Source organism: Mobula hypostoma, chromosome 9 (genome assembly GCF_963921235.1).
Source record: "Mobula hypostoma chromosome 9, sMobHyp1.1, whole genome shotgun sequence".
Classification (NCBI taxonomy): Eukaryota; Metazoa; Chordata; class Chondrichthyes; order Myliobatiformes; family Myliobatidae; genus Mobula; species Mobula hypostoma.
Window position 1 is genome coordinate 689,261 of NC_086105.1, and position 21,733 is coordinate 710,993.

Below are 21,733 nucleotides of genomic sequence, written 5' to 3' on the forward strand. Positions count from 1 at the left end.
AAAGGTATTAATTCTTTTTTGGATTTATTTAAAGAAGATAGATTGATGTCTTTTGAACAATTAATTGATAAATATTCTCTTTCATACTCACACTTTCTGCAATACCTTCAAGTTAGACATTTTTTACAAAAATATTTAAGTAATTTTCCTTACATATTGGAGGCTGACCTGTTAGATACTATTATGAGTATGAATCCTTCGATCAAGGGTTCTATTGGAAGAATTTATAATTTATTATTACAATGGATAAGCATCTTTTATCTAAGATTAAACACGATTGGGAAAAGGAACTCAATTTGACTTTTATGACTGAGGATTGGATGCAGATTTTGAAGTTGGTTAACTCTTCTTCAATTTGTACTAGCCATTCATTGATTCAATTTAAAATTGTACATCGTTATCATTTAACGAAGGAGAGACTTTCTAAAATCTTTTCTATGTTATTAGTTATTGTGATAGATGTAAAACTGAGATAGCTACACTGACACATATGTTTTGGTCTTGATCTATAATGGAACAGTTCTGGAAGTCAGTTTTCTCAAAAATTTCTAAAGCACTTAAAATTAATCTACAACCTAATAAATTAACTGTGTTTTTTGGAATAATTCCTCAAAATATTCATGGTATTTCTGTGTCTGACCAACATGTTATTGCATTTGTTACATTGATAGCTAGGAGGGCCATTTTGTTGAAGTGGAAGGATACATCAGCTCCCACTTTGTCACAATGGTTCTCTCAAGTGATGCTATGTCTCAGTTTGGAGAAAATTAGAAGTCGAACCTTTGAACCTTTATTTAATTTTGAGAAAAGATGGGGTTCATTTGCTTGTTATTATCGTCTGAGCTAATTGATAGATTTTTTCCATGATCTAATTGTAAATTTTTTGGTATATTTTCTTTTCTTGCTGGCAGTTTGATGTTTATTTTTAGAAGCTTTTTGTATGACGCATGGCTCCAGGGTTGTACACCTAATGGGTTTTTTTTTCCCTCACTTTTTCTGCTTAGTAGGTTTTTTTTGTTATCACAAATTTTTTTTCAATCTTTAAGATAATGTCTTTTTTGAGACATTGTAAGTGTTGTCACTTCAATGTACTCGTGTTATTTATTTTGTATAACAATAAAAGAATTTGAAAAGAAAGAAAGGAAATAAAGCAAACATGTCATGGAACCTATACAGATTGAGGAGCAGGAGGTGCTTGCTATCTTGAGGCAAATCAGAGTAGATAAACCCCCAGGACCTGACAGGGTATTCCCTCGGACCTTGAAGGAGACTAGTGTTGAATTTGCAGGGGCCCTAGCAGGTATATTTAAAATGTCAGTATCTGCAGGTGAGGTGCCGGAGGATTGGAGGATAGCTCATGTTGTTCCGTTGTTTAAAAAAGGCTCTAAAAGTAATCCGGGAAATTATAGGCCGGTAAGTTTGACATCGGTAGTAGGTAAATTATTGGAAGGAGTACTAAGAGATAGGATCTACAAGTATTTGGATAGACAGGGGATATGGTCTGGACTGACATTGAGGAACAGGATATGGAGGGAAGGTACATGCAGGGGAGGTACATGGAGGGGTGGTACATTGAGGGGGAGACATGGAAGGGAGGTATATGGAAGGGTGGAGACATGGAGGGGAGGTAATGGAGGGGGAGACATGGAGGGGTGGTAGATGGAGGGGAGGGATATGGATTGGAAGGATATGAGTAAGAGTGATATTGAGGGGAAGGATATTGAGAGGAGGGTTATGGAGGGTAGGTACATCAAGGGGGCAGAGAGTGGAGCAATATGGAGTGAAGGAACACTGAGGGGAGGGAAATGAAGGAGAATGTCATGGAGGGGAAGGATATTGAGAGGAGTAATATGGAGGGGAGTGAAATGGAAGGGAGGGACCTGGAGGGGGGGATATGGAGGGAAGGAACAAGGAGGGGACAGACATGGAGAGGAAGGATATTGAGGAGATTGATACTGAGGGGAGTGATATGGAGGGGAGGTACATGAAAGGGTGGGATATTGAGTGGCAGGATATTGAAATGATGAACATAGTGGGGAGATACATGGAGGGGAGGGGCATTGTGGGCAGTGGCATTAAGGAGAGTGATAGGGAAGGGAGATAAATGAAGGGAAGGTAAAGAGAGGGAGGTAAATGGAGAGGAGATATATGGAGGAGGGGTACATGGAGGGGATGGAAATGGAGGGATCATGGAAAAGAGGGACATGGAGGGGAGGGACACCGAGCAGTGGGATAGGGTGGGGAGATATAGGGAATGGAGGTAAATGGGGAAGATACATGGAGAGGAGAGACATGGAGGGGATGGACCTAGAGGGGTGGGTCATAGATTGCAGGTATTGGAGGGATATTGAGGGAGTGTTATTGAGTGGATATGAGAGGGGATGTATATGGAAGGGAGGGATATTGAGGGGAGGGATGAAGGAGAGCTGCGTGGAGGGAAGGGAAATAGGGGAGTGTCATGAAGGGAAGGGACATGGAGGGGAGTGAGATGGAAGGATATGGAACAGAGGGATATGGAGGGGAGGGACAAGGAGGGGATAGACATGGAAATGATATTGAGTGGAGTGCTATTGAGAGAGGGAAATGGAGGGTAGGAGCATTTGGAGGGGGGAAATGAAAGGGAGTGTCCTTGAGCAGAAGAGTATTGAGGGTAGTGTTAATGAGAGGAGGGATATGGAGGGTAGGTCCATGGTGGGGAGGTATGTGGAGGGATATGGAGGGTAGGTACATGAGGGGAGGGAAATGGAGGGGAGGTACATGGAGGGATGTGGAAGTGAAGGATATGGAGGGATGTGGAAGTGAAGGATATGGAGGGAGATACATGGAGGGATGTGGAAGTGAGGGATATGGAGGGGAGGGACATGGAGCAGGGGGACATCATTGGCAGGGACATTGAGGGGAGGGATATGGAGAAGAGATACCTTGAAGGGAGAAACATGTACGGGAGGGATATAGAGTGGACAGTCATTGAGGGAAGGGACATGGAGGGGAGTTGCACACAGCTCAGGCAAATGGGAGGAGGAATGTGGAGGTGAGGGACATGGAAGGGAGGGATATGGTCTGGACTGACAATGAGGAAAAGGATATGGAGGGAAGGTACATGCAGGGGAGGTACATGGAGGGGTGGTACATTGAGGGGAGACATGGAGGGGAGGTACATGGAGGGGGAGACATGGAAGGGTGGTACATGGAGGGGAGACATGGAGGGGTGGTACATGGAGGGGAGGCATATGGATTGGAAGGATATGAGTAAGAGTGATATTGAGGGGAAGGATATTGAGAGGAGGGTTATGGAGGGTAGGTACATCAAGGGGGCAGAGAGTGCAGCAATATAGAGTGAAGGAACACTTCACTATCTATGGAGGGGAGTAAATGGAGGATTCTGGATGTATATGGAGGGGAGGGATATTGAAGTGAGGGACATGGAGGAGAGTTGTACGTAGGTGAGGCAAATGGGAGGGTGGAATTGGGGGGGAGTGTCATGGAGGGGAGGGATACGGGGAAGAAATGCAGATGTGAGGGACATGGAGGGGAGGGATATCGAGAGGTGGTACATGGATTGGAGGGACATGGAGGGAGGGGCATGGATTGGAGGGCTATGGATTGTTGGGATATACATTGGAGGGATATGGGGAGGAGGGATATTGAGGGGAGGTTTATGGAGGTGATGGACATGGAGGGGAGGGAGAGGGAGGGGGAGCAGCCAGATGTCTTGGTACATAGTGGTATCAATGACATAGGAAGAAAAGCAAAAAGGTCCTGAAAAGGGAATTTAGAGAGCTAGGTGGAAAGCTGAGAGGCAGGACGTCCCAGGTAGTAATTTCCGACTTGCTGCCTGTGCCACATGCCAGTGAGGGTAGAAACAGGATGACTTGGCATATTAATGTGTAGCTGAAAAACTGGTGCAAGGGGCAGGTCTTTCAGGTTCTTGAATCTTTGGAATCTCTTCTGGGGGAGGTATGACCTGTTCAAAAGTGATGGGTACCACCTGAACCCAAGAGAAACCAATATTCTCGCGGGCAGGTTTGTTAATGCTTTTGGGGAGGGCTTAACCTGGCAGGGGGGCGGGAACCGGAGTGAAGGGACTCAGGAAAGGTCAGATGGTAAAAAATTAAAGATAGTGCACAGTTAGACTGTTAGGAAGGGTAGGCATATTTCAGGACATAATTGCAGCCAGCAGGGTGAGTTTCAGTGCATTAGGGTTGCAGAATCAAAAAGGGTAGCAAATATAGTACACAAAGTGTTATATCTCAATGCACGGAGTATAAGAAATAAGATGGATGATCTTGTTGCACTATTACAGATTGCCAGGCATGATGTTATAGCCATTGAATTGTGGCTGAAGGATGGTTGCAATGGAGAGCTGGATGTCCAAAGTTACACATTGTATCAGAGGGATAGGAAGGTAGGCAGATGGATAGCATGGCTCTGCTGGTAGAGAATGGAATCAACTCAGTAGAAAGATGTGACATAGGATCAAAAGATGTTGGATCCCTGTGGATTGAGTTAAGGAACTGCAAAGTTAAAAGGACCCTGATAGCAGTTATATACAGGAGCTGGTATTTGGCCACAGATAAACAGAGAGTAAGAGGTGGAAAATTTCATAAATGCATTTATTTTAATGCTAGGAGCATTATAAGAAAGGTGGAGGAGCTTAAAGCATGGATTGATACCTGGATGTATGATGTGGTAGCTATTAGTGAAACATGGTTACAGGAGGGGTGTGATTGGCAACTAAATATTCCAGGATTTAATTGCTTCAGGTGTGATATAAATCTGAGGGACAAGAGGGGAAGGTGTTGCATTGCTTGTCAGAGAAAATATTACAGTGGTGCTCTGGCAGGATAGATTAGAGGGCTCGTCTAGGGAAGCTATTTGGGTGGAATTGAGGAATGGGAAAGGTGTAGTAACTCTTATGGGGGTGTATTATAGACCACCAAATGGGGAGCGAGAATTGGAGGAGCAAATTTGTAAGGAGACAGCAGATATGGGTGACTTCAATCTACATGTAGACTGGGCGAACCAAATTGGTAAAGGTGCTGAGGAAGAGGATTTCTTGGAATGTATGCGGGATGGTTTTTTGAACCAACATGTCGAGGAACCAACTAGAGAGCAGGCTATTCTGGACTGGGTTTTGAGCAATGAGGAAGGGTTAATTAGCGATCTTGTCGTGAGAGGCCCCTTGGGTAAGAGTGACCATAATATGGTGGAATTCTTCATTAACATGGAGAGTGACATAGTTAATTCAGAAACAAAGGTTCTGAACTTAAAGAAGGGTAACTTTGAAGGTATGAGATGTGAATTAGCTAAGATAGACTGGCAAATGACACTTAAAGGATTGACGGTGGATATGCAATGGCAAGCATTTAAAGGTTGCATGGATGAACTACAACAATTGTTCATCCCAGTTTGGCAAAAGAATAAATCAAGGAAGGTAGTGCACCCGTGGCTGACAAGAGAAATTAGGGATAGTATCAATTCCAAAGAAATAATCTTCCAGAAATAGTAAGGGACAGAGGGTCCAGTGAGATGGAGGAACTGAGTGAAATACATGTTAGTAGGGAAGTGGTGTTAGGTAAATTGAAGGGGATGAAGGCAGATAAATCCCCAGGGCCAGATGGTCTGCATCCTAGAGTGCTTAAGGAAGTAGCCCAAGAAATAGTGGATGCATTAGTGATAATTTTTCAAAACTCGTTAGATTCTGGACTAGTTCCTGAGGATTGGAGGGTGGCTAATGTAACCCCACTTTTTAAAAAAGGAGGGAGAGAGAAACCGGGGAATTATAGACTGGTTAGCCTAATGTCGGTGGTGGGGAAACTGCTGGAGTCAGTTATCAAGGATGTGATAACAGCACATTTGGAAAGCGATGAAATGATCGGACAAAGTCAGCATGGATTTGTGAAAGGAAAATCATGTCTGACGAATCTCATAGAATTTTTTGAGGATATAACTAGTAGAGTGGATAAAGGAGAACCAGTGGATGTGGTATATTTGGATTTTCAAAAGGCTTTTGACAAGGTCCCACACAGGAGATTAGTGTGCAAACTTAAAGCACACGGTATTGGGGGTAAGGTATTGGTGTGGATAGAGAATTGGTTAGCAGACAGGAAGCAAAGAGTGGGAATAAACGGGACCTTTTCAGAAAGGCAGGCGGTGACTAGTGGGGTACCGCAAGGCTCAGTGCTGGGACCCCAGTTGTTTACAATATATATTAATGACTTGGATGAGGGAATTAAATGCAGCATCTCCAAGTTTGCGGATGACACGAAGCTGGGTGGCAGTGTTAGCAGTGAGGAGGATGCTAAGAGGATGCAGGGTGACTTGGATAGGTTGGGTGAGTGGGCAAACTCATGGCAGATGCAATTTAATGTGGATAAATGTGAAGTTATCCACTTTGGTGGCAAAAATAGGAAAACAGATTATTATCTGAATGGTGGCCGATTAGGAAAAGGGGAGGTGCAACGAGACCTGGGTGTCATTATACACCAGTCATTGAAAGTGGGAATGCAGGTACAGCAGGCGGTGAAAAAGGCGAATGGTATGCTGGCACTTATAGCGAGAGGATTCGAGTACAGGAGCAGGGAGGTACTACTGCAGTTGTACAAGGCCTTGGTGAGACCACACCTGGAGTATTGTAAACAACAGGAATTCTGCAGATGCTGGAAATTCAAGCAACATACATCAAAGTTGCTGGTGAACGCAGCAGGCCAAGCAGCATCTATAGGAAGAGGCGCAGTCGACGTTTCAGGCCGAGACCCTTCGTGACGAAGGGTCTCGGCCTGAAACGTCGACTGCGCCTCTTCCTATAGATGCTGCTTGGCCTGCTGCGTTCACCAGCAACTTTGATGTATGTTGCTGGAGTATTGTGTGCAGTTTTGGTCCCCTAATCTGAGGAAAGACATCTTTGCCATAGAGGGAGTATAAAGAAGGTTCACCAGATTGATTCCTGGGATGGCAGGACTTTCATATGAAGAAAGACTGAGTGAACTGGGCTTGTACTCGTTGGAATTTAGAAGATTGAGGGGGGATCTGATTGAAACGTATAAGATCCTAAAGGGATTGGACAGGCTAGATGCAGGAAGATTGTTCCCGATGTTGGGGAAGTCCAGAACGAGGGGTCACAGTTTGAGGATAGAGGGGAAGCCTTTTAGGACCGAGATTAGGAAAAACTTCTTCACACAGAGAGTGGTGAATCTGTGGAATTCTCTGCCACAGCAAGCTGTTGAGGCCAGTTCATTGGCTATGTTTAAGAGGGAGTTAGATATGGCCCTTGTGGCTACGGGGGTCAGGGGGTATGGAGGGAAGGCTGGGGCGGGTTTCTGAGTTGGATGATCAGCCATGATCATAATAAATGGCGGTGCAGGCTCGAAGGGCCGAATGGCCTACTCCTGCACCTATTTTCTATGTTTCTATGTTTCTATATTTGTAGTAAGCATAAGGTTGTGATTGTGGGAGATTTAAATTTTCCACACATAAACTGGGAAGCCCATACTGTAAAAGGGCTGGATGGTTTGGAGTTTGTAAAATGTGTGCAGGATAGTTTTTTGCAGCAATACATAGAGGTACCAACTAGAGAAGGGGCAGTGTTGGATCTCCTGTTAGGGAATGAGATAGGTCAGGTGTCGGAGGTTTGTGTTGGGGAGCGCTTCAGGTCCAGTGATCACAATGCCATTAGTTTCAATATAATTATGGAGAAGGATAAGTCTGGACCCAGGGTTGAGATTTTTGATTGGAGAAGGGCTAACTTTGAGGAGATGCGAAAGGATTTAGAAGGAGTGGATTAGGACAATTTGTTTTTTGGGAAGAATGTAATAGAGAAATGGAAGTCATTTAAAGGTGAAATTTTGAGAGTACAGAATCTTTATGTTCCTGTTAGGATGAAAGGAAAGGTTAAAAGTTTGAGAGACCCATGGTTTTCAAGGGATATTGGAAACTTGGTACATAAAAAGAGAGAAATCTACAATAAATATAGGCAGCATGCAGTAAATGAGGTGCTCGAGGAATATAAAGAATGTAAAAAAGAATCTTAAAAAAGAAATTAGAAAAGCTAAAAGAAGGTCTGAGGTTGCTTTGGCAAGTAAGGTGAAAATAAATCCCAAGGGTTTCCACCGTTATATTAATAGCAAAAGGAGAGTGAGGGATAAAATTGGTCCCTTAGAGAATCAGAGTGGACAGCTATGTGTGGAGCCAAAAGAGATGGCGGAGATTCTGAACAATTTCTTTTCTTCGGTATTCACTAAGGAGAAGGATGTTCAATTGGGTAAGATAAAGGAAACAGGTAGGAAGTTATGGAAACTATGATGATTAAAGAAGAGGAAGTACTAGAGCTTTTAAGGAATATAAAAGTGGTTAAGTCTCTGGGTCCTGACAGGATATTCCCTAGGACCTTGAGGAAAGTTAGTGTGGAAATAGCAGGGGCTCTGACAGAAATATTTCAAATGTCATTAGAAATGTGGATGGTGCCAGAGAATTGGCGTATTGCTCATGTTGTTCCATTGTTTAAAAAGGGTTCTAAGAGTAAACCTAGCAATTATCGCCCTGTGAGTTTGACGTCAGTGGTGGGTAAATTGATGGAAAGTATTCTTAGGGATGGTATATATAATTATCTGGATAGACAGAGTCTGATTAGGAACAGTCAACATGGATTTGTGCGTGGAAGGTAATGTTTGAAGAGGTTAGTAGGAAAGTTGACAAGGGTAATGCAGTGGATGTTGTCTATATGGACTTCAGTAAGGCCTTAGACAAGGTCCCACACGGAAGGTTGGTTAGGAAGGTTCAATCGTTAGGTATTAATATTGAAGTAGTAAAATGGATTCAGCAGTGGCTGGATGGGAGACGCCAGAGAGTGGTGGTGGATAACTGTTTGTCAGATTGGAAGTCGGTGACTAGTGGTGTGCCTCAGGGATCTGTTCTGGGTTCAATGTTATTTGTCATATACATTAATGATCTTGATGATGGGATGGTAAATTGGATGAGTAACTATGCAGATGATACTAAGATAGGTGGAGTTGTGGATAACGAAGTAGATTTTCAAAGCCGGTTAGAAGAGTGGGCTAAAAGACGGCAGATGGAGTTTAATGCTGATAAATGTGAGGTGCTACATTTTGGTAGGACTAATCAAAATAGGACATGCATGGTAAATGCTAGGGCATTGAAGAATGCAGTAGAACAGAGGGATCTAGGAATAATGGTGCATATTTCCCTGAAGGTGGAATCTCATGTGGACAGGGTGGTGAAGAAAGCTTTTGGCTGGCCTCTATAAATCAGAGCATTGAGTATAGGAGTTGGGATGTAATGTTGAAATTGTACAAGGCATTCGTGAGGCCAAATTTGGAGTACTGTGTACAGTTTTGGTCACCGAATTATAGGAAAGATGTCAGCAAAATAGAGAGAGTACAGAGAAGATTTACTGGAATGTTACCTGGGTTTCATCACCTAAGTTACAGAGAAAGGTGAACAAGTTGGGTCTTTATTCTTTGGAACGAAGAAGGTTGAGGAGGGACTTGATAGAGGTATTTAAAATGATGAGGGGGATAGATAGAGTTGACGTAGATAGGCTTTTTCCATTGAGAGTGGGGGAGATTCAAACAAGAGGACATGAGTTGAGAGTTAAAGGGCAAAAGTTTAGGGGTAACATAAGGGGGAACTTCTTTACTCAGAGAGTGGTAGCTGTGTCGAACGAGCTTCCAGCAGAAGTGGTTGAGGCAGGTTCGATGTTGTCCTTTAAAGTTATATTGAACAGCTACATGGACAGGAAAGTAATGGAGGGTTGTGGGCTGAGTGCAGGTCGGTGGGACTAGGTGAGAGTAAGAGTTCGGTACGGACTAGAAGGGCCGAGATGGCCTGTTTCCATGCTGTAATTGTTATATGGTTATTACAACAGTAGAGAAGGCATATCAAAAGACAATGTTATGATAGTCATGGGCGATTTCAACATGGAGGTCAATTGGGAAAATCAGGTTGGAAATGGATCTCAAGAACAGCTATACTGGATTGGGTGTTACGTAAAGATCCGGAAGTGATTAGGGAGATTAAAGTAAAAGAACCTGTTGGAACCAGTGATCACAATATGATTGAGTTCAACTTGAAATTTGATAGGGAGAAAGTAAAGTTTGACATAGCTTGTATTTCAATGGAGTAAAAGGAAATTACAGTGATATGAGAAAGGAGTAGGCCAAATTGGAAGGTGATGCTGGCAGGGATGACAGCAGAGCAGCTATGGCGTGAGTTTCTTGGAAAAATGAGGAAGGTGCAGAATGGATGTATTCCAAAAAACAAAGGAATGCTCAAATGGCAAATTAGTACTACCGTAGCTGACAAAAGAAGTTAAAGCTAATGTAAATACAAAAGAGAGAGCATACAACAAAGCAAAAATTAGTGGAAAGAGATGTTTGGGAAGCTTTCAAAACCCGACAGAGAGTAACTAAAAGAATCATTAGGAGGGAAAAGATGAAATATTGAATTGAATTGAATTGACTTTATTTCTTACATCCTTCACATACATGAGAAGTAAAAATCTTTACATTACGCCTCCATCTAAATGTGCAATATGCAATCATAGTAATTTATAATAAATAGAACTATCAATGTAATATAGAGTACACTCAAATCAGCATGAGTTCACCAGCCTGGTGGAAGAAGCTGTCCCGGAGCCTGTTGGTCCTGGCTTTTATGTTGCGGTACCGCTTCCTGGATGGTAGCAGCTGGAATGTATTGTGGTTGGGGTGACTCGGGTCCCCAATGATCCTATGGGCCCTTTTTACACACCTGTCCTTGTAAATGTCCTGAATCATGGGAAGTTCACAACTACAGATGCACTGGGCTGTCCACACCACTCTCTACAGAGTCCTGCGATTATGGGAGGTACAGTTCCCATACCAGGCAGTGATGCAGCCAGTCAGGATGCTCTCAATTGTGCCCCTGTAGAAAGTTCATAGGATTTGGGGGCCCATACCAAACTTCCTCAACTGTCTGAGGTGAACGAGGCACTGTTGTGTCTTCTTCACCACGCAGCTGATGTCTACAGACCACGTGAGGTCCTCGGTGACGTGGATGCCGAGCTATGAAAGCAAGCTAGAAAACAATATCAATGTGGATGGTAAAAGCTTTTTCAAGTTTATAAAAATAAAAGATGGATGAGAGTGGATATAGGACCGCTAGAAAATGAGGATGGAGAAATAATAACCGGGGGACAAGGAGATGGCAGATGAACTAAATGAGTATTTTGCATCAGTCTTCACTCTGGAAGACACCAGCAGTGTGCTAGATATTGAAAATTGTGAGGGAAGAGAAGTGAGTGTAGTTAATACTACAAGGGAGAAAGTGGTCAAAAAGCTGAAAGGCCTAAAGGTGCATAAGTCACCCAGACCAGATGAACTGCACCCTAGGGTTGTGAAAGAGGTAGCCGTAGAGATTGTAGAGGCATTAGTAATGATCCTACAAAAATCACTGGACTCTGGCATGGTTCCAGAGGACTAGAAAATTGCAAATGTCACTCCACTCTTTTAGGAAGGAGGAAGGCAGCAGAAAGGAAATTATAGGCCATTTAGCTTAACCTGAGTGGTTGGGAAGATGTTGGAGTCAATTGTTAGGGATGAGGTTGTGGAGTACTTGGAGACATAGAACAAGATAAAGTGGATGCAGCTGATGTTGTATATTTAGACTTTCAGAAGGCCGTTGACAAGATGCCACACATGAGGCTGCTGACCAAGTTAAGAGCCCATAGTATTACAGGAAAGTTACTGGCAATGGTTAGAGCATTGGCCGATAGAAAGAAGGCATCGAGTGGGAATAAAAGGATCCACGATTGGTTGGCTGCCAGTGCCTAGTGGTGTTTCACAGGGGTCAGTGTTGGGGCCACTTTTTTTATGCTATATATCAATGATTTAAATGATGGAATAGAAGGCTTTGTTGCCAAGTGTGCAGATGATATGAATATTGGTGGAGGGGCAGATAGGTAGGCTGCCTAAGGACTTAAGACAGATTAGGAGAATGGGCAAGAAAGTGGCAAATTAAATACAATGATGGAAAATGCATGGTCATGCACTTTGGTAGCAGAAATAAATGTGCAAACAATTTTCTAAATGGGGAGAAAATCCAAAAATCTGAGATGCAAAGGGACTTATGCAGAACACCCTAAAGGTTAACTTGCAAGTTGAGTTGGTGGTAAGGAAGGCAAATCCAATGTTAGCATTCATTTCAAGAGGTCTAGAGTTCAAGAGCAGAGATGTGATGCTGAGGCTTTATAAGGCACTGGTGAGGCCTCACCTTGAATATTGTGAACAGTTTTGGTTCCTCATCTCAGAAAAGATGTGCTGGCATTGGAGAGGGTCCAGAAGAGGTTCACAAGGATGATTCCAGGAATGAAAGTGTTATCATATGAGGAACGTTTGATAGCTCTGGGTCTGTACTCACTGGAATTTAGAAGGATGAGGGGGTAATCTCATCGAATCCTTTCAAATGTTGAAAAGCTAGACAGAGTAGATATGGAAAGGATGTTTCCCATGGTGGGGGAGTCTAGGACAAGAGGTCACAGCCTCAGAATAGAGGGGCATCCATTTAAAGCAGATGTGGAGAAATTTATTTAGCCAGAGGGTGGTGAGTTTGTGGAATTTATTACCACAGGCTGCTGTGGAGGCCAGGTCATTGGGGTATTTAATGCGGAGATTGATAGGTTCTTGATTGGTCATTGCATCAAAGGTTACAGGGAGAAGACCGGGAGTGGGTCTGAGGAGGGGAAAAAACGATCATCCATGACTGAATGGCGGAGCAGACTCGATGGGCCAAAGGCTTAATTATGCTCCTATGTCATGGTCTTATAGTCTTCTGGGAGGGATATGGAGGAGAGGAACATGGAGGGAGGGATATGGAATGTAGGTACATGGAGGGGTGGTAGAGGGAAGGGAAAGGGAGGGAGGTAAATGGAGTGCAGTTACATTGAGGGTAGGAACAGGGAGGGGAAGGATATTGAGGGGAGTTACATGGTTGGGAGTGACATGATGGGGAGGGACATGGAGGGGAGGGAGCACAGACCATAAGACTATAAAACATAGGAACAGAATTAGGCCATTCAGCCCATCAAGTCTGCTCTGCCATTCCATCATGGCAGATTCCAGATCCCACTCAACCCCATACACATACCTTCTTCCCGATAATACCTTAAAATTATGCACTTTGTTATTAGCCAGCTCTTCTGTGGGAAAAATAATCTGTCTATCCACTCAATCTATGCCTCTTATCATCTTGTACACCTCCATCATAACAAAAGAGAAGGTCCAACTCCATTTATTAAACTGATAAAGCTGAGGGAAGACCACTCAGCTCACAAAGTCTGCATCAGTGGCACTTCTCCTCCTCTGCCTTGCTGCTCTTTGACGACATTCTTACTTAATCTCCATAAATCAGCCATGAGTGAGTGCTGGAACAAATTCATAGAAAATAGAACATAGAAATTTACAGTACATCACAGGCCCTTCAGTCCACAATGTTGTGCCAGCCATGTAACCTACTCTAGAAACTGCCTAGAATTTCCCTAGCGCATAGCGCTCTATTTTTCTAATCTCCAAGTACCTACCTAAGAGGCTCTTTAAAGACCCTGTTGTATCTGCTTCCACCACCGCCACCGGCAGTGCGTTCCACACACCCACCACTCTCTGTGTGAAAAATTTACCCTGACATCCCCTTGGTACCTATTTCCAAGAACCTTAAAACTATGCCCCCTCATGTTAGCCATTTCAGTCCTGGGAAAAAGCCTCTGGCTATCCACACGATCAATGCCTCTCATCATCTTATTCACCTCTAACAGGTCACAACTCATCCTTTGTCACTCCAAGGAGAAAAGGCCAAGTACACTCAACCTATTCTCATAAGGTATGCCCTCCAATCCAGGCAACATCCTTGTAAATCTCCCCTGCACTCTCTCTATAGTATCCACATCCTTCCTGTAGTGAGGTGACCAGAACTGGGCACAGTACTCCAAGTGGGATCTGACTAAGGTCTTATATAGTTGTAACATTACCTCAGGGCTCTTGAACTCAATCCCATGGTTGATGAATGCCAACACACCATACGCCTTCTTAACAACACTGTCAACCTGCGCAGCGGCTTTGAGTGTCCTAAGGACACAGACCTCAGGATCTCTCAGATCCTCCACACTGCCAAGATTGTTATCATTTGTATTATATTCTGTATTCAAATTGGACCTACCAAAAAGAACCACTTCACACTTTTTGGGGTTGAACTCCATCTGCCACTTCTCAGCCCAGTTCCTCATCCTACTGATGTGCCGCTGTAACCTCTGACAGCCCTCCCGACTATCCACAACACACCCAACCTTTGTGTTATCAGCAAACAGCAAACCACCCTTCTACTTCTTCATCCAGGCTATTTATAAAACTGACAAAGAGGAAGTGTTCCAGCACAGATCTCTGCGGAATACCACTGGTCACTGACCTGCATGCAGAATACGAACCATCTACAACCATCCTTTGCCTTCTGTTAGCAAGCCAATCTGGATCAACAAAGCAATGGATCCCATGCATCCTTACTTTCTGAAGGAGCCTGGCATGGGGAACCTTATCAAATGCCTTAGCAAAATCCATATACACTACATCTACTGCTCTACCTTCATCAATGTGCCTTGTTACATCCTGAAAGAATTCACTCAGGCTCGTGAGGCACAGCCTGCCTCTGACAGAGCAGTGCTGACTATCCCTAATCAGATTATGTCTCTCCAAATGCTCATAAATCCTACCTCTCATGATCTTCTCCAACAACTTGCCCACCACTGAAGTAAGACTCACGGGTCTATAATTTCCTGGGTTATCTCTACTCCTTTTCTTGAACAAGGGAACAACATCTGCAGCCCTCCAATCCTCCGACCTTTCCCATCCCTATTGATGAAGCAACGATCATTGCCAGAGACTCAGCAATCTCCTCCCTTGCTTCCCACAGTGGCCTCGGATACACTTCATCCAGTCATGGTGACTTATCTAACTTAATGCTCTTCAAAAGCTCCAGCACATCCTCTTTCTTAATGTCCACATGCTCAAGCATTTCAGTCTGCTGTAAGTGATCCCCACAATTGCCAAGGTCTTTTTCCCAGGTGAATACTGAAGCACAGTATTCATTATGTACCTCCACTACCTCCTCCGACTCCATGCACACGTTTCCACTCTCGCACCTGATTGGTCCTCTTCTCACACGACTCATCCTCTTGCTCTTCACATACTTGTAGAATGCCTTGGGATTTTCCTTAATCCTGCTCACCAAGTCCTTCTCATGGCCCCTTCTGGCTCTAATTTCATTCTTAAAGCTCCTTCCTAGCAACCTTGTAGAGCTCTAACAGTACCTAGTTTCTTGAACCTTTTGTAAGTGTAAGGGGTTTCTTCTTTTATGTTACTGCTAAGGCTAATAAATATGGCTTCTTTTTTATGTTAGAATAAAATGGCTTCTTTGTTATGTTAACTGCTGAGAAAGTGCTTCTCTCTCGCAGCTTGTTTGGTTTATAATTACTGATAAGAAAATTGTATTCATTTGCTAACCAATTGGGATAGATGTTATTCTTTATTGTGTGTCTGTAAGCTATTGTTTGCGTGGGCTTTGAGGCAGAAGGCGCGATGGGGACAGAAAGAGGAGATACGATGCTGTAAGCTGGGCGGTGGGACGGACCCCGAGTGGGAGTCCGAGGCCCTGGGTCTTCAGCGAGGAGAAGAGATGAAGACAAACTCGTATGGAGCGTCTGGTCGACCACCGTGGTTGGTCCCAGGTGGCGGGTCGAGGAGGTCGGCGAGGATCAAATGGTGGAAAGAAGACTCCGTTAATTGAGCTCCAACTGTTGTGCACGAAGTGGTTGAACTTTGATAAGTTTGGCGCCTTTTACTTTCCTTTTATATTTTATTTCTATTAATTACATAGTTCCAGTAAGATCTAAAAAGTGTAATCATTTAATCGCATATGGTGTATTGTCTGTTATTTGGCGGGGTGGGGGTACATCACACAGCATCCACACAAACTTGATTACCCAGTTTGGCGGGGCCGAAGACAGCTCCCCCTAGATGAAAGTGAGCTGACCGAGCCTGAGGATTACCAGGGGGCTACATAAGTTTTTTTTTCTTCTTAACTAGATTTTCTACATACGTTGCACACCATAGTTCTTTAACCCTACCAGCCTTTCCCTGCCTCAATGGAATATACCTATGCAGAACTCCATGCAAATTTCCCTAAACATTTGCCACATTTCTGCCGTGCATTACCCTGAGAACATCTGCTCCCAATTTATGCTCCCAAGTTCCTGCCGAAAAGCATCATATTTCCCCCTACCCCAATTAAATGTTTTCCCAAATTGTCTGCTCCTATCCCTCTCCAGCGCTATGGTGAAGGAGATAGCGTTGTCGTCACTCCCACCAAAATGCTCTCTCACCGAGAGATCTGATACCTAACCAGGTTCATTTCCTAATACCAGATCAAGTACAGCCTCTCCTCTAGTTGGCTTATCTACATGTTGCGTCAGGAAACCTTCCTGAACACACCTAACAAATTCCACCTCATCTAAACCCCTTGTGCTAAGGAGATGCCAATCAATACTATGAAAGTTAAAATCTCCCATCACAGCAACCCTTTTATTGCACTGTTCCAGAATCTGCCTCCCTATCTGCTCCTTGATATCCCTGTTACTATTGGGGAGTCTATAAAAAACACCCAGTAGAGTTATTGCCTCTTTCCTGTTTCTGACTTCCACCCACACTGACTCAGTAGACCATCCCTCCATGACTTCCTCATTTTCTGCAGCCGTGACACTATATCCCTAATTAGCAATGCCGTGCCCCCAGCTCTTTTGCCTCCCTCTCTGTTCTTTTTGAAACATCTAAAGCGTGGCACACTCAGCAGCCATTCCTGCCCGAGACATCCAAATCTCTGTAATGGCCACAATGTCAGTTCCACGTATTGATCCACGCTCTAAGTTCATCTGCCTTGTTTATGATACTCCTTGCATTAAAATAGACATATCTCAAACCATCAGACTGAGTGCATCTCTGCTCTAACATCTGCCTGTCCTTCCTCACAAACTCCCTACAAGCTGTCTCTACTTGTGCTCCAACCTCCCATCCTCTACCTCATCACTTCGGTTCCTACTCCCCTGCAGATTTAGTTTAAACCCTCCCCAATAGCATTAGCAAACCTCCCCGCCAGGATATTGATCCCCTTCGGATTCAAGTGCAACCTATTCTTTTTGTACAGGTCACACCTACCCCAGAAGAGGTCCCAATGATCCAAAACTCTGAATCCCTGCCCCATGCTCCAATCCTTCAGCCACGCATTTATCCTCCACCTCGTTCTATCTCTGTATTCATTGTCCCATGGTACAGGTAGCAATCCTGAAATTACTACCTTTGAGGTCCTGCTTCTCAGCTTCCTTCCTAACTCCCGGTATTCTGCTTTCAGAACCTCCCCTCTTTTTCTACCGATGTTGTTGGTATCAATATGTACCACTACCTCTGTCTGCTCACTCTCCCACTTCAGGATATTGTGGACACGATCAGAAACATCACGAATCCTAGCACCTGAGAGGCAAACTACCATCCTTGTTTCTTTTTTGCGTCCACAAAATCGCCTATCTGTCCCCCCAACTGTAGAGTCTCTTCTTACCACTGCTGTCCTATTCCTTTCCTTACACGTCTGAGCCACAGGACCAGAGGCACAGCCACTGTTGCTTCCCACTAGGGGTGCTCTCCACTACCTGACACCCTCCCTTCCCTTTCCTGACAGTCACCCATTTATCCGCCTCCTGTGGCCCCGGGCTGACTACCTGCCTGTATCTCCTGTCTATGATATCCTCACTCTCCCTCACAAGACAAAGGGAACTGGAGCTGCAGCTCGATGCACCTGGCGCAGACGTGGCCATCAGGGAAGCTGGAATTCTCCCGGACATCCCACATCCGACACCCAGAACAGAAAACTGGCCTCGTAGTCATACCCACTATTCTAATGCGCTGAGCCCCGTAAAATGCTCCTTTTTTAAGTTCGTCTCCCTGACCTGTGCGAAGTTCTCTATCTCTTCGAATCAATTGTCTGAATGGTCCAATTCTGCTCCTATGCCTTTTTGTCTTCCGGAAATCTTACTATCTACCTCATTATGATTGTGGACTTAATTGTTTATCTGCACTGCACTTTCTCTGTAGCTGTTCAACTTTATTCTGCATTGTTATTGTTTTACCTTGTACTACCTCAATGCACGGTGTAATGATCTGATCTGTATGAATAGTATGCTAGACAAGCTTCTCATTGTATCTCAGTACATGTAACAATAATAAACCAATTCCAATTCCAGAGAAACTGGGAGGAAGGGACAGCCCCCTTGCATCGGACAGGGCAGGAAGAGGTGTCGTTATTGGAGGTGGAGCAAGTGAATGTGAGGTTGGGGTGGAAGTTATGGGCAAAATTGCAGAAATTGACGAGCTCTCCACAGTGCAGGCATCCTCAAAGTAGCAGAGAAAGAATTGGGGAGTGGTACCAGAACATGGACGGGTTCCTGGATCATTGGGGCCTCTTTTGAGGGAGATATGACCTGCACAAAAAGGACAGGTTACACCTGAACCCAAAGGGGTCCAATATCCCAGCAGGCAGGTTAATAGAGCTGTTAGGGAGGCGTTAAACTAATTTGGCAGGGGGATGGGAACTAGAGTAATAGGGCTGAGGAGGGGGAAAACAAAAATAAATCTAAGATAGCGTGCAACAGAGATGATAGAAAGGACAGGCAGGAGATGAGGCATAATCACACACAGTAGGATAATTTACAACAGCAAGCAACAAATACTGAAAGTGTTATATTTGAATGCACGCAGCATAAGAAATAAAATGGACAATCTTGAAATTCAGCTACAGATTGGCAAGTATGACTTTGTGGCCATCTCTGAAACTTGGCTAAAGGATGGCTGCCATTGGGAGCTGAACATCCAAAGATATACGGTGTATCGGAAAGATAGGTTAGTAGACAGAGGGAGTGGTGTGGCCCCATGTATAAGAAATAATATTAAGTCATTAGAAAGCGTTGACACAGGATCAGAAGGTGCAGAGTCTCTATGGGTTGAGTTAAGAAATGGCAAGGGTAAAAGGACCCTAATGGCAGTTGTATACAGGCCTCCATACAGCAGCTGAGATGCGGATTACAAATTACAGAAGAAGATATAACAGGCCTGTCAAAAGGGCAATGTCATGATAATCGTTGGGGATTTTAACCTGAAATGGATTGGGAAAACCAGACCAGTACTGGACCTCAAGAGAGAGAACTTGTAGAATGTCTAAGGGATTGCTTTTTAGAACAGCTTGTTGTTGAGCCCACTAGGGGATCGGCTGCACTGGACTGGGTGTTGTGCAATGATCTGGAGGTGATAAGAGATCTTAAGGTTCCTTAGGGAACAGTGAACACAATATGATTGAGTTCACTTTGAAATTTGAGAAGGAGAAACTAAATTCCAATGCGTCGGTATTTTAGCAGAATAAAGGAAATTACAATGGCATGAGAGTAGAAATGGCCAAGGTCGACTGGAAAGAGACACGAGCAGGAAGAACAGCGGAGCAGCAATGGCTGGAGTTTCTGAGAAAAATGAGGGAAGTGCAAGACAGATATATGCCAAATAAGAAGAAATTTTCAGTTGGAAGAAGGACACTACAGTGGCTGACAAGTGAAGTCAGAGCCAAAGTAAAAGCAAAAGAGAGGGCATACAAGGAAGCCAAAGCTAGTGGGAAAATAGAGGATTGGGAAGCATTTAAAAACTTGCAGAAGGAAACTAAGAAGGTCATTAGGAAGGAAAAGATGAATTATGAAAGGAAGCTGTGACTAATATCAAAGAAGATACTAAAAGCTTTTTTAAGTATATAAAGGGTAAAAGAGAGTTGAGGGTAGATATAGGACCAATAGAAAATGACAATGGAGATATTGTAATGAGAGATGCAGAGATGGCAGAGGAATTGGATGCGTATTTTGCATCATTCTTCACAGTGGAAGACATCTGCAGTATACCAGACATTCAAGAGTGTCAAGGAAGTGTAGTATGTGCATTGAAAAGTACAACTGAGAAGGTGCTCAGGAAGTTTAATGGTCTGAGAGAGGATAAATCTCCTGGACCTGATGGAATGCACACTCAGGTTCTGAAGGAAGTAGCTGGAGAGAATGAGGAGGCATTAACAATGATCTTTCAAGAATCAATAGATTCTGGCATTGTACTGGATGACTGGAAAATTGCAAATGTTACTCCAATATTTAAGAAGGGTGGGAGGCAGCAGAAAGGAAACTATAGACCTGTTAGCCTGATATCAGTGGTTGGGAAGTTGCTGGAATCAATTGTTAGGGATGAGATTACGGAGTACCTGGAGGCACATGACAAGATGGGCCAAAGCCAGCATGATTTCCTGAAAGGAAAATCCTGCCTGACTAACCTACTGCAATTTTTTGAGGAAATTACAAGCAGGGTAGACAAAGGAGATGTGGTGTACTTGGATTTTCAGAAGGCCTTTGACAAGGTGCCGTACATGAGACTGCTTAGCAAGATAAGACCTATGGAATTACAGGGAAGTTACTATCATGGGTGGAGCGTTGGCTGATCGGCAGAAAACAGAGAGTGGGAATAAAGGGATTCTATTCTGGCTGGCTGCCGGTTACCAGTGGAGTTCCACAGGGGTCAGTGTTGGGACCACTGCTTTTTACGATGTATGTCAATGATTTGGATTATGGGATTAATGGATTAATGGACTTGTGGCTAAATTTGCCGATGATACAAAGATAGGTGGAGGAGCGGGTACTGTTGAGGAAACAGAGAGCCTGCAGAGAGACTTAGATAGTTTAGGGGATTGGGCAAAGAAGTAGCAAATGAAATACAATGTTGGAAAGTGTACGGTCATACGCTTTGGTGGAAGAAATAAATGGGCAGACTATTATTTAGATGGGGAGAGAATTCAAAATGCAGAGATGCAAAGGGACTTGGGGGTGCTTGTGCAAGATAACCTAAAGGTTAACCTCCAGGTTGAGTCGCTGGTGAAGAAGGCAAATGCAATGTTGCCATTCATTTCTAAAGGTATAAAATATAAAAGCAGGGATGTGATGTTGAGGCTCTGTAAGGCACTCGTGAGACCACACTTGGAGTATTGTGCGCAGTTTTGGGCTCCTTATTTTAGAAAGAATATACTGATATTGGAGAGGGTTCAGAGAAGATTCATGAGAATGATTCCAGGAATGAAAGGGTTACCATATGAGGAATGTCTGGCAGCTCTTGGGCTGTATTCCCTGGAGTTCAGGAGAATGAGGGGGGATCTCGTAGAAACATTCCTAATGTTGAAAGGCCTGAACAGATTAGATATGGCAAAGTTATTTCCCAAGGTAGGGGAGTCTCAGACAAGAAGGCATGACTTCAGGATTGAAGGACGTCCATTTAGAACAGAAAAATTACATTAGTCAGAGGGTGGTAAATCTGTGGAATTTGTTGCCATGAGTGGCTGTGGAGGCCAAGTCATTGGGTGCATTTAAGGCAGAGATAGATAGGTTCTTGATTAGACAAGGCATCAAAGGGTATGGGGAGAAGGCATGGGAGTGGAGATGACTGGAAGAATTGGATCAGCCCATGATTGAATGGCAGAGCAGACACGATGGGCCGAATGGCCTACTTCAGTTCCTATATTTTATAGTCTTATGAAGGGAAGGGACATGGGGAGGTACATGGAGGGGAGGGACATGGAGATT

The 21,733-nt window shown here is 43.9% G+C and overlaps 1 protein-coding gene across 3 annotated transcripts in view; it reads right to left on the reverse strand.

The window, feature by feature from the left end:
• The window catches only part of LOC134351437 (protein arginine N-methyltransferase 1-like), a 135,755-nt gene that overhangs the window by 68,884 nt on the left and 45,138 nt on the right, over window positions 1-21,733 (reverse strand). The window lies entirely within an intron of this gene.